Source organism: Hyla sarda, chromosome 2 (genome assembly GCF_029499605.1).
Source record: "Hyla sarda isolate aHylSar1 chromosome 2, aHylSar1.hap1, whole genome shotgun sequence".
Lineage (NCBI taxonomy): Eukaryota > Metazoa > Chordata > Amphibia > Anura > Hylidae > Hyla > Hyla sarda.
Window position 1 is genome coordinate 38,386,328 of NC_079190.1, and position 12,604 is coordinate 38,398,931.

Sequence of the window (12,604 nt, forward strand, 5' to 3'; positions counted from 1 at the left end):
ACAAGGAATAAAGTGAGCCTTTATTCCCCACAGGGGTTTCACGACTTTTGCATATGTAAAAAAAAAAAATATTTTTTTTTCACTAAAATGTGTTTCCCCCCAAATTTCACATTTTTGCAAGGGTTAATAGCAGAAAATACCCCCCAAAATTTGTAACCCCATCTCTTCTGAGCATGGAGGTACCCCATAAATGAACGTCAAATGCACTGCAGGAGCGCTACAATGCTCAGAAGAGAAGGAGTCACATTTTCTAATTTTGCTGAAATGGGGCGGGGGGGGGGGGGGGGGGGGGGGCGTGTTGCATTTACTGCCAGAAAAGCAAAAAAAATGAAATTTGTAAATACATTTCTTTGGAAAAAGGACATACCTCATATCTGGGCGTAAAACGGATCTCCAGGTGCACACTGGTCACTGAGGAACAGGAGGGGAGTCAGGGGCCTTGAGCTTCTGCCTATGGAGCCAGAACAGTGGGACCCCCCCTCAATGGGCATTATATGGGGTACACTTATAACTAACAATGGGTACAGTGGGACATAAAAGGATAAAACAGGTTATATTCCCAGAATGATGACCCAGAGCATAGCCAAAACTAAAAGGGGAGGGGGTGTGTGTGGGGGGTGGCGGGGATGTATGTAGTGTGTGCGCTTGGTGTATACTATATATAACGGTGTGTGATTAGAAATCACACACCTTTATATGGACAAAAATAAAAAGCTGCGGCCAAAAAAAAATTGGGGGGGCCAAATGCAGCGCCCTGAACCCCTAATAGGGCCCGGGTCAAGCTGAAAAATCTCCGGCAGACCCTTGGGGACCTATTAGGGGGGGAAATTTTTTTTTTACTTTTATTTTACTGTTTTACACTATTTTTTCCTACCTTTCCCTGGGGGGGGGGGGGGGGGGTTTCTGTCCCTGCTCTATGGGGGATCATCGGCCCTGAGGGGGCTCCAATCCTCACGGGGGGGGGGGGGGGATCCCTGGCACCTTTGAGCAGCTAACGGGCAGAGCTGCAAGAAGATGCAGTTAACCCCTCCCCCGCCGGCTGCTATTGGCTGGACCATCGTCCAGCCAACAGCAGCGCTCCTGGGGGGGGGGGGGGTGACGAAATCGCCACCTCCCCATAGATACAGTAGGTGGTAAGGGGTGTATTGTACACCCCCGATCACCTAGTATCACGTGACCCGTATGACCCGAATCGTGGCAGATCTTTAGTGTGAATTCACCAACGATCTGCCGCAATCGCCGACATGGTGACCCCCCTGGGCATTTGCGCGGGATGCCTGCTGAACGATATCAGCAGGCATCCCGGTCCAGTCCCCGCCCGGCGCGCAGCGGGGACCGCAATTCCCAAGGGCGTATGGATACGCCCTGGGTCCTTAAGTACCAGGACGTCAAGGCGTATCCATACGCCCTAGGTCCTTAAGTGGTTAAAAGATAGCCTACTGGGCAATAATTTTGTGGTAAACTATGCCTGAATCAGTGCTTGTAACGCCGAGTGCTCCGGGTTCTGCTCCTTCCCCGGAGCGCTCGTAGCATTCTGCTCTGGCTTGCAGCGCCCCGGTCAGACTCGCTGACCGGGAGCGCTACTCTGTGTCCTCCGGCGGGGATGCGATCCACACGGCGGGTCGTGCCTGCCCGTGGGTCGCATCCCGATCATCTCACCCAGTTCAGGGAGGAGCTTTGTGGAGTTAACATGGACCAGGGATACAAAGACTAATTGTAGCAGTCTGTGGGAAAGTCAGTTATGAAAGCTGTGTGTGCATTGGGATCCTGAGCAATCAAGGAGTCCAGTGGGCGGTCCTACTCAGTGATTGACAGCCTTACCAGTTTAAAAGTACATACAAAAATACAGTATATACTCGAGTATAAGCAGAGTTTTTCAGCACGATTTTTCTTGCTCAAAACGCCCCCCTCGGCTTATACTCGAGTGAACTCTCCACCTGTCAATCCCTTTCAGTGGTCTTCAACCTGCGGACCTCCAGATGTTGCAAAACTACAACTCCCAGCATGCCCGGAAAGCCATCTGGAGGTACGCAGGTTGAAGACCACTGCGGCCTTCGTCATCATCCAGACCCCCCTTTAGTTTTCTACTCACCTCCCCTCGGTGGGAAGGAAGGGTGAGCTGGTCGGGGCCATCTATGCTGCAGGGACCGTCCGGTGAGGAGGGTTAGTCGTTACGGCCTGTCCATTTTAACTGGGAGGCCCTCTTCTCCACTCCGGGCCAGCCCCGGCCTAGTGACGTTGCCTTGATGACGACGCACAGGGACGTCCATGCAGAAATCATCCCTGCGCATGAACGTCCCTGTGCGTCATCGTCAAAGCAACGTCACTAGTCTGGGGCCGGCCTGGAGCGGAGAAGAGGGCCTCCCGGTGAAGATGGACAGGCCGGAACGACTAACCCTCCACACCAGACGGTCCCTGCAGCATAGATAGATGGACGGACAAGCTCACCCTTCCTCTCCACCGAGGGGACGTGAGTAGAAAACTAAAGGGGGGTCTGGATGATGACAAAAGCCGCAGTGGTCTTCAACCTGCGGACCTCCAGATGTTTCAAAACTACAATTCCCAGCATGCCCGAACAGCCATCGGCTGTCCGGGCATGCTGGGAGTTGTAGTTTTGAAACATCTGGAGGTCCGCAGGTTGAAGACCACTGAAAAGGGATTGACAGGTGGTGATGATGAAGGGGGGGGGATGATGACAAGGGGGATGATGATGGGGTGATGATGATGATGGTGAAAATGACAGGGTGATGATGACGGGGGTGTTAATGACAGGGGTCTGGATGATGACAGGGGGGGATGATGACATGGGGGGGGGATGATGTATTTCCCACCCTAGGCTTATAGTCGAGTCAATAACTTTTCCTGGTTTTTGGGGTGAAATTAGCGGCTTATATTCGGGTCGGCTTATACTCGAGTATATACGGTAGCCATTGATTAGGACTGCCCACTGAGGAATGCTTTAGAGCAATAAATTTTACTGAATTTTCATGGTGACGGGTTCACTTTAAGCTGCCAAAAGAATATATCAAATAATTATATGATTTAATTTTAAAGGGGTACTTTAATCTTAAAGGGGTACTCCGCCCCTGACATCTTATCCCCTATCCAAAGGATAGGGGATAAGATGTCAGATCGCCGCGGTCCCGCTGCTGGGGACCCCGGGGATCGCTGCTGCGGCACCCTGCCATCATTACAGCACAGAGCGAGTTCGCTCTGTACGTAATGACGGGCGATACAGGGGCGGAGCAGGGTGACGTCATGGCTCTGCCCCTCATGACATCACGGCCCGTCCCCTTAATGCAAGTCTATGGCAGGGGGCGTGAGGACCGCCACGCCCCCTCCCATAGACTTGTATTGATGAGGGCGGGCCGTGATGTCACGAGGGGCGGAGCCGTGACGTAACGTAACTCCGGCCCCTGTATTGCCCGTCATTACGTGCAGAGCGATCTCGCTCTGTGCAGTAATGATAGCGGGGTGCTGCAGCAGCGATCCTCGGGGTCCCCAGCAGCGGGACCGCAGCGATCTAACATCTTATCCCCTATCGTTTGGATAGGGTATAAGATGCCAGGGGCGGAGTAACCCTTTAATGCTTCAGCACCAAGACATTCTGGACAATTGTCACTTCCAACTTGGTGGGTATAATTTTGGCAAACCCCTCTGTTTCAGCATGGCTAAGCCCCAGTGCACAAAACATGTACGTGTCCTGCTTGTTGTGAGCTGCACCCAAGGGGTACGGTAGGTGGCATGAGGCCCACCAGCTGGGGGTTTTGACAGAAGTCTATAAGATTTCATCCCTAATACATAAGAAGGCAACACATTGACATCCCCTTTAAATCTTGAAACCAGAGGAGAACTTCGTCCAATTTTACTATTTCTGCAGTAGGGAAAGAACTAGAGAAAATCTTCCATGAAATGACAGATTGAGGATGTTTATTTTTAGACTGTACAGACTGTTAGGGATAAAGTTCTCCGAACCATGCAAAGGCTAAGAACATTTTTGTCTATTAGCGGCTGTGTGTACAAATGTCAGGCAATTTCCAAGAAAAGTTCATTTATTATTATAGGCTATGATCCTTGTCAAATTATTAGCACTGTTTTCAAGGATACATAGCAGAAATAGCCATTTTGCTTACTGGCATTTACATCAATTTCTATACTATTAAAGAAGCCCTCCAGGAATGATTTTCTTCATCTTATATAGTACAGCATAGGCTATTATTAGAGAATAATGTAGAGGTTCTTGTGTATACTTTGTGCTTACCTGTTTTAGCTGATGTGGCAGGCATGAGTTTTCAGACACGTTTGTTTTTGATTTTGCCTACATTTCCCACAAATTCTCTGGCTTTGCAAAGGGGAGGGGGGGGGGGGGGGTTAAATTCATCAAATGAGACCAACTTAATCAACCAGCAACCATAAGCCTAAGGCTTGTAAGTGGGTTGAGGTAAGTTCACATTATGTGCAGTTTTAATGCGTTTTCTTATTCAATGTACTTTTTTTGGAGAATTATTGCCATGAGGCAGAAGTGATTTTAAAAATCACAACTGAGGGGCTTTATAAAGGCTTTAGGCAGTGTTCTATGTTAAATTTGTTCTGCACTTTTCTCACATTTTTAGGCATTTTGGCAATTTCTGCTGCGATTTCCTAAAATGATGGTAAAGATTACATATTATTACTATGATTTGCACACCTGCAGTAAAATATCACCTTTTTGAACCACAACATTGGGAAAATCATGGCAAAAATAGAACAACCAAGAAAAAAACGTAATGTGTGAGCATAGCCTTTAAGAGATGTGTATATCTACTATATATCCTGATCCCATAGAAATAGCCACAGATGTGGAATTGGAGGGGGGGGGGGGATCTGGTAGGTGATGATGTCATCCTGTAGTTCACAGGAAGTCAACTGAACCAGGACTGACCACTTCCTCTGACACATCAAGCCAAGAATCTTTCTAAGGGTTCACTACCGTGGAATTCCGTGAGCTTAATTCCACGAACGGAATTACGCGCTGTGAACATAAACATCAGTGTGAATTGGTTTCCGCGAGACCCGTTCACACTGCGAAAATTGTTCCGCGCAAAGAAAGAACATGTTGCACGGAAGTCCACGAACACAGCATAGCGCCAATGGTGACGGCACAGTGCCGGGCGGTCCTACCGCCAAAGTATTGCATGACTGAATTATGGTAATAAAATACGTAGATGCAGCTGTGCTGAAATAAAAGACATGTACGACTATGTATGTGTTGGACTGCTTCTTTAAAGGGATACTCCGCTGGAAAACTTTTTTTTTTTTTTTAATCAACCGGTACCAGAAGGTTAAACAGATTTGTAAATTACTTCTATATAAAAATCTTAACCCTTCCAGTACTTATTAGCTGCTGTATGCTCCACAGGAAGTTCTTTTCTTTTTGAATGTCTTTTCTGTCTGACCACAGTGCTTTCTGCTGACACCTCAGTCCATGTCAGGAACTGTCCAGAGCAGGATAAAATCCCCATAGCAAACCTCTCCTGCTCTGCACAGTTCCTGACATGGACAGAGGTTTCAGGAGAGAGCACTGTGGTCAGACTGGAAAGAACTACACAACTTCCTCTGGAGCATACAGCAGCTGATAAGTACTGAAAGGGTTAAGATTTTCAAATAGAAGTAATTTACAAATCTGTTTAACTTTCTGGCACCAGTTGATGACAATTTTTTTCACTGGTCTACCCCTTTAAGACCAACTGTAGAAGAAATCCCATGGGGGTCTTTCCGATCGGCGCTCCGATAGTGCAGACAGCCTGTACTAATGAAGTGCTGATAACACTGATCAAGGCTATGCTATGGCACACCATTAGTTCAGTATATGCAATTGGAAGATTGCATGTAATAGTCTGTTATGTAAAAAAAAAAAAAAAAATGTAAACCTAATAAAAGTTATAATTATTCCCATTGTCCAAATAAAATGATGTAAACAAAAATAAACAAAAACATGTGGTATTGCCATGTGTGTAATATTCAGAACTATCAAAACAAAATGTTAAAGGGGTACTCCGGTGAAAAACTTTTTTTTTTAAATCAACTGGTGCCAGAAAGTTAAACAGATTTGTAAATTACTTCTATTAAAAAAATCTTAATCCTTCCTGTACTTATTAGCTGCTGAATACTACAGCGGAAATTCTTTTCTTTTTGAAACACAGAACTGTCTGCTGACATCATGAGCACAGTGCTCTCTGCTGACATCTCTGTCCATTTTAGGAACTGCCCAGAACAGCATATGTTTGCTATGGGGATTTCCTTTTACTCTGGCAGTTCCTAAAATGGACAGAGATGTCAGCAGAGAGCACTGTGCTCATGATGTCAGCAGAGAGCTCTGTGTTTCAAAAAGAAAATAATTTCCGCTGTAGTATTCAGCAGCTAATAAGTACAGGAAGGATTAAGATTTTTTAATAGAAGTAATTTACAAATCTGTGAATTCGGTTAGAAAAACAGACATGGTGCACATCTACAATCTTGTGTAATGATCTGATTGCTTCTCAGCATAATATCAAAAACTAACAGGTTGTTAGTATACATTTTTGATCAAAAAGTACAAGCCCACTCGCCACGTCAAGGCCACCTATCCAGAGTGGGTCCCTAACGTCCCTAGCATAAAATGGCGCAGCACCGAGCGGCGACCACCACCGCCGCGACACCAATGCCCACAGGGGGAACGACCCACCGGCAGAGCGGCCCCAATGCCACTCAAACCAGTCTATGGGCCGCACCCCCCCGCAGACACGGCGCCACGGCAGCAACGGACACCGCGCAGCACCACACCAGTGTGAACAGGGACGTAATAGCTCACTTACCATGCTCTCCCAGTCAGACTGGGAGGCAGCTAGGAAAGAAATGACCCATGTGTAGCTAACTACTACTTATATAGGGTTGGGCTGAGGGGGTGGGGAAGAGTGCAGCACATGTTCAAACAAAGAAAAAGGAGGGGATAGAAATCACAGTGTGAATTCGGGTAGAAAAACAGACATGGTGCACATCTACAATCTTGTATAATGATCTGATTGCTTCTCAGCATAATATCAAAAACTAACAGGTTGTTAGTATACATTTTTGATCAAAAAGTACAAGCCCACTCGCCACGTCAAGGCCACCTATTTAGAGTGGGTCCCTAACGTCCCTAGCATAAAATGGCGCAGCTACATAAGGGCCATTTCATTCCTAGTAGCCTCCCAGTCTGACCCTGTTCACACTGGTGTGGTGCTGGGCGGCGTCCGTTGCTGCCGTGGCGCTGTGTCTGCGGGCGGGTGCAGCCCATAGACTGGTTTGAGTGGCATTGGGGCCGCTCTGCCAGTGGGTCGTAGCCCCCCCCCCCCCCTGTGGGCACTGGTGTCGCGGCGGTGGTGGTCGCCGCCCAGTGCTATGCCATTTTATGCTAGGGACGTTAGGGACCCACTCTGAATAGGTGGCCTTGACGTGGCGAGTGGGCTTGTACTTTTTGATCAAAAATGTATAATAACAACCTGTTAGTTTTTGATATTATGTTGAGAAGCAATCAGATCATTATACAAGATTGTAGATGTGCACCATGTCTGTTTTCTAGCCGAATTCACACTGTAATTTACAAATATGTTTAACTTTCTGGCACCAGTTGATTTAAAAAAAAAAAAAAACAGTTTTTCACCGGAGTACCCCTTTAACCCCTTAACAACGCAGGACGTATATTTACGTCCTGCGCCGGCTCCCGCGATATGAAGCGGGATCGCGCCACGATCCCGCATCATATCGCGTCGGTCCCGGCACTCATCAACGGCCGGGACCCGCGGCTAATACCACACATCGCCGATCGCGGCGATGTGCGGTATTAACCCTTTAGAAGCGGCGGTCAAAGCTGACCGCCGCTTCTAAAGCGAAAGTGAAAGTGACCCGGCTGCTCAGTCGGGCTGTTCGGGACCGCCGCAGTGAAATGGCGGCGTCCCGAACAGCTGACAGGACACCGGGAGGGCCCTTACCTGCCTCCTCAGTGTCCGATCGGCGAATGACTGCTCAGTGCCTGAGATCCAGGCAGGAGCAGTCAAGCGCCGATAATGCTGATCACAGGCGTGTTAATACACGCCTGTGATCAGGATGAGAGATCAGTGTGTGCAGTGTTATAGGTCCCTATGGGAGCATAAGAGATCAGTGTGTGCAGTGTTATAGGTCCCTATGGGACCTATAACACTGCAAAAAAAAAAAAAAGTGTTAATAAAGGTCATTTAACCCCTTCCCTAATAAAAGTTTGAATCACCCCCCTTTTCCCATAAGAAAAAATAAAACAGTGTAAAAAAAATTTTTAATAAACATATGTGGTATCACCGCGTGCGTAAATGTCCGAACTATAAAAATATATATTTAATGAAACCGCACAGTCAATGGCGTACGCGCAAAAAAATTCCAAAGTCCAAAAAAGCGTATTTTGGTCACTTTTTATACCATTAAAAGATGAATAAAAAGTGATCAAAAAGTCTGATCAAAACAAAAATCATACCGATAAAAACTTCAGATCACGGCGCAAAAAATGAGCCCTCATACCGCCCTTTACGTGGAAAAATAAAAAAGTTATAGGGGTCAGAAGATGACATTTTTAAACGTATAAATTTTCCTGCATGTAGTTATGATTTTTTCCAGAAGTGCGACAAAATCAAACCTATATAAGTAGGGGATCATTTTAACCATATGGACCTACAGAATAATGATAAGGTGTAATTTTTACCGAAATATGCACTGCGTAGAAACGGAAACCCCCAAAAGTTACAAAATGGCGGGTTTTTTTCGATTTTGTCGCACAATGATTTTTTTTTTCATTTCGCCGTGCATTTTTGGGTAAAATGACTAATGTCACTGCAAAGTAGAATTGGCGACGCAAAAAAATAAGCCATAATATGGATTTTTAGGTGGAAAATTTAAAGGGTTATGATTTTTAAAAGGTAAGGAGGAAAAAACGAAAGTGCAAAAACGGAAAAACCCTGAGTCCTTAAGGGGTTAATGAAGCTGCAACAAGTCCACAATTGTTGATTTTTGGTCACTTCATACAGCAGAAAAAAAAATGAATAAAAAGCGATCAAAAAGTCCCATAAAAAAAACGGTGTCAAAAAACTACAGAGCACAAAAAACTACAGTGCAAAAAAATGAGCCCTCATACATTCCAATATAAATAGAAGAGTCAGAAGAGGACAATTTTAAGCATACTCATTTTTGTACAAAAAGTTATTGTTTTTTTAAGTAAAAATAAAACAAAACCCATAAAAATTGGGCATTATTTTAATCATATGGACCTGTGAAATAAAGATAATTTGTCATTATTACAGAAAAGTGCACTGCGTAGAAAGTGAAGCCCCCAAAAGCTGCAAATTATTATTTTTTAATACAGTCCCACCACCGATCCAGTAGCTTTCCCATATCCTATATATAGGGGATAATGTTCCTTATTGGGAATACCCATTAATGCAAAGTAATGTCAGTGATGAAGTGGCCTAAATAAAAAGATGTCGCACCAGTTTATTGTTTTTACAAGTTGATAAAGTTGGCGCAGCGTGCTCCGTTTTTTACCTGCTCATAAAATGACGCTATCCGTAAATATCCCCCATAGTATATTTGTGATCCATTGTCCCAATATTTACATAAATATTCTGCTGAATGATGGACACATAAAAACATCACTGTTACTCTATATACTGCATATTGTGGGCCTTCAGCCTTTGCAACACTAAAACTCCCAGCATGCCCGGGCAGCCAACAGCTGTCCGGGCATGCTGGGAGTTGTAGTCTTGCAACATCAGTACCAGTCATATCACAGAGAAATAATAATACTTCTATATGTTACTCACTAGGTCATGCCGATGCTTTACATCTTTTTTATGTGTCTAGCTTCTGTATTTGGCTCACAAATACCTCCGTTCTGCCTCTCACTCATTCTGACATCCACTGCTCAGGAAGGAGCGTGTCTGAGGCAAGCACTGAGCCCGCCCTCACTCACCATGCATTCACTTCCTCCCTGAGTCTGTTGTGCTGGGTCTCTTTATTCAATCACTGCAGGCTGCTCTGTAACCCCCTCCTCTCTGTTTTCACGCTGCAGTCTGTGAGGACAGGCATGAGCACAGAGGAGTGCTAGTCCCACCCTCTCTTACAGGACTTCATTCCTGCCTGTGCTTCAACTAGGACAAAAATGATGCTGCAGCAGGACAGGATTATGTGTTGGATGGTATGAGGACCCCTAGTGGTCTTTTTTATAAACCTAGATTTCTATAAAAAGGAGAATTAAAAAAAATCTATGAAATCTATTAGAAAAGTTAATGTTTTGCCAAGATGTGCAACATATCAAAAGTTAAAGTGCCCATTTAAAGGGGTACTCTTCTGGAAAACATTATTATTATTATTATTTTTTATCAACTGATGTCAGAAAGTTAAACAGACTTGTTATTACTTCTATTAAAAAAAATGTATTAATCCTTCCAGTACTTATCAACTGCTGTATACTACAGAGCAAGTTCTTTTCTTTTTGAATTTATTTCCAGTCTAACCACAGTGCTCTCTGCTGACACCTCTGTCCATGTCAGGAACTGTCCAGAGCAGGAGAGGTTTGTTATGGGGATTTGCTCCTACTCTTGACAGTCCCTAAAATGGACAGAGGTGTCAGCAGAGAGCACTGTGGTCAGACAGAAAGGAAATTAAAAAAGAAAATAACTTCCTGTGGATCATAACAGCAGCTGATAAGTACTGGAAGGATTAAGATTTTTTAATAGAAGTAATTTACAAATCTGTTTAACTTTCTGGCACCAGTTGATTTAAAAAAATAAAAAAAAAGTTTTTCCAGCGGAGTACCCCTATAAGGCCCACAGTCTGGAGACCACTGATGCAGCCTAACAACGGTATTTAATTCGACTGACCCCTCTCTCCATACCCCCATTGTTTATGTGGATGGAAAGTGCCCTGTAATGACAGATCTGTGCAGATCACATACATTTGGCAGAACAAGTAGAGACCAAAATAAACAGTGTAACCACCGTAGACACAAGTGACCAGTGTTTGCTGCCTTTTGACACTCTGGCGTTTGCTGGGAGGAAGGTGGTCTGTTTGATGTAAACTAAGGCAAACATCTTCTTAATAGGGGTCAGGGAGAGGTCTATAGAGGTGGGCAGACATTAGGGTGCGAGACTGTGTTTTATAGATATACACCCCTATGTCAGATCTCACAAGACGCTGGGACTTCTAGTGATGACTCGGTAAGACACAGACTTCAGTCACTGCCATGCATCATGTATGTGATCGCGGACAATAGGACTTATATTTAGACGTTTTTTCTCATCATTATAATAATAACTTTTTTTATGTAGCGCCAACATATTCTGCAGCGCTGTACAGAGCTTCTCATCGCTCAGATCGGGGCTCACAATCTAAATTCACCTATCAGTATATTTTGGAGTGGGGGAGGCAACCCATACAACCTTAGGGAATAAAAATTTATATATATATATACATATATACAGTGATCCCTCAACTTACAATGGACTAAACATACAATAGTTTCAACATACAATGGTCTTTTCTGGACCATTGTAAGTTGAAACAAGACTCAACATACAATGTTACGGACAGTCCAGATCTGTGAAACGTGTCAATGGCTGGAAAAACTGACCAATCAGAATGGACATTTTACTGGTAAAACTCCTGTATTACTGAAGCGTATGCACTGACTGGTGTCTGGTAGCGCCCCCTACTGTACAGGGTGGTATTACATGTTCTGTACTCTATACCTGTATTACTGAAGTGCATGCACTGACTGGTGTCTGGTAGCGCCCCCTACTGTACAGGGTGGTATTAAATGTTCTGTACTCTATACCTGTATTACTGAAGTGTATGCACTGACTGGTGTCTGGTAGCGCCCCCTACTGTACAGGGTGGTATTACATGTTCTGTACTCTATACCTGTATTACTGAAGTGTATGCACTACTACTCATTCTACTTCATTCTCACTTTTTCCTATTTTTGGATGACATTTCGGTGGCTTCAGAACCAATTACCAGATTTCCATAGAGTTATGGTCCCAACATACAATGGTCCCAACATACAATGGTCGTCCTGGAACCAATTAATATTGTAACTTGAGGGACCACTGTATATATATATATATATATATATATATATATAACCCAGGACCCCAATTCAATAATTTAAATACTCCGGTGGGTCAAATTTAATGAAAGGGTTAAAAGGTGTATTCCCGCTTTGTTATTTCCGGCATTCCTGTTCGCAGCGGCCGGCAGTGTTTGGAAAAGCGGAAAGCAACTGAGGTGGGAATGTTACGGAATTTACGTACCGCCCATTGACTTTAATGGGAGTTAGGCAAAGGGCGCAGCCCCACTTGCACAACTCCCATTGAAGTTAAAGGGGTACTCCACTAGAAAAATATATATATATATATATTTTTTTTTTTTTAAATCAACTGGTGCCAGAAAGTTAAACAGATTTGTAAATTATCCACAGTATGTAGAAACATAAATGAATGTCCGGCACAGCACTAGCAAGCAACAGGGTATGTAATGGTGTAGTTGGATCCGTGCGTCAGGAGTGCAATGAGATCACTGGAGG